The sequence below is a fragment of the Ovis aries genome, chromosome 16 (genome assembly GCF_016772045.2).
Source record: "Ovis aries strain OAR_USU_Benz2616 breed Rambouillet chromosome 16, ARS-UI_Ramb_v3.0, whole genome shotgun sequence".
Taxonomy (NCBI): Eukaryota; Metazoa; Chordata; class Mammalia; order Artiodactyla; family Bovidae; genus Ovis; species Ovis aries.
In genome coordinates, this window is record NC_056069.1 from 9,755,871 (window position 1) to 9,757,724 (window position 1,854).

The following is a 1,854-nucleotide window of genomic DNA, read 5'->3' on the forward strand; positions in this document are numbered from 1 at the left end:
CAGCCCACATCCAATGACTTATCAGTCATCGATGACTGAAGTGAAGTGAAGTGAAAGTCGCTCAGTCATGTCCAACTCTGCAACACCATGGACTGTACAATCCATGGAATTCTCCAGGCCAGAATACTGGAGTGGGTAGCCTTTCCCTTCTCCAGGGATTAATGACTGATCAGGGGTATAAAACTGAGGTCCCTTGCCCCACCTCCGAATAACTCTGAATGGTCATCTATCCCAGCTTTAGAGCTTCTATCCTGAGGCTGCCTTGTAGCCCAGCTTTTCTTTCTTCCCAAAGCTCCTTTCTGTTCTTCCTCATCTTTCCCTTTCCCTGGTGTTGGTTCCAAAAGTGCTCCCTAAAAAACTTCCTACATGCTAATCTTCATCACAGAATTTGCTTCCGGGGAAGTTCAACCTCCAGAGTTTTCCGAAGCGGCTTATCCAATTTACATTCCCTTCTGCAGTACATCAAAATCCTAACTGCTCTACATCCTCACACTTGGTACTGTTAGTCTTCTCAATGTTAGTCATTCTTATGGATATGCAGTAGTATCTTATTGTGGTTTTCGTTTCCATTTTCCTCATGAATAACCATGTTGAACACATTTTCAAATGGTCACTGGACATTCAGATATCCTCTTTTTCTTACTGATTTATAGCTATTCCTTACATATTCATATTTATATATGAGACCCCTTGTCAGATAAATGTATTGCAAAAAAAAAAAAAATGTTCCCAGAAAGTGAAGGTTGCTCAACCATGTCCAACTCTTTGTGATCCCATGGACTGGACTGGAATTCTCCAGGCCAGAATACAGGAATGGGTAGCCTTTCCCTTCTCCAGGGGATCTTCTCAATCCAGGAATTGAACCAGGGTCTCCTGCATTGCAGGCAGGTTCTTTACCAACTGAGCTACGAGGCAAGTCTGAATGAGGAGCTTAAATTTCACTCTCTTAATCACAGTATGTTAGTTTTCTTTTGAAAAAAATTAAGCCTTCTACCTTTGAAATAATTATATATTCACAGGACACTGCATGGAGAGGTCGCCCAGTTTCCCCACTGGTCACATCTGACATTCCTATAGTACAATATCAAACCCAGGAAATTGACATTGTATAATATGTCCACAGTTCTGGGTCATTTTATCACATGTATTGTTTTGCGCAACTACAACTGTAGCTAAGATACAGAACTGTTCCACCACTATCAAGCTCTCCTTTCTGCTATCCCTTTACAGTTATACACATTCCCTGTAACCTCTGGTGATCACTCATCTGTACTCCATCTCTATATAATTTAGTCATTTTAAGAATGTCACATAAATGAGATTGTACAGAATATAACCTTTTGAAATTGACTTTTTTTTTTTTGCTCACCATTATGCCCTTGAGATCCATCTCAACCTTTTTTACATTTAGAAAATTATGTTACTCAGACTACTTTGCATTTTTTGAGTTCTCTATTTATGTTTGGTAAGGGAAAAAACAGTTTTTGTTATTAAAAATAAGATTCTCATCTTATATATCCCACGCTGGGGTGATAATTCCTTGGAGGCTGTGTCCAGGCCACTCTGCCAGGCCGTATGCTCCATACACTCCTCTCCCACAAGTCTTGATCACAGCTTCCATTATTGCCTGTGGTCCATAGGGCCCCTGACTTCACAGGAGGTGTGTAGAATAAGAACATATGATGGAACCATTTGAAATTTCTCTTTTTATTGTTCAGGGATGGTGAGAAAAACAAATGATTCGTTTTACTTCTAAATATGATGAAACAATTTTTTTAAATGGGGCATATTAATAACCTCCTTCATTATGATTACTTTCAGAAGAAATTAGAATATCACCTCTGAATGCACAAG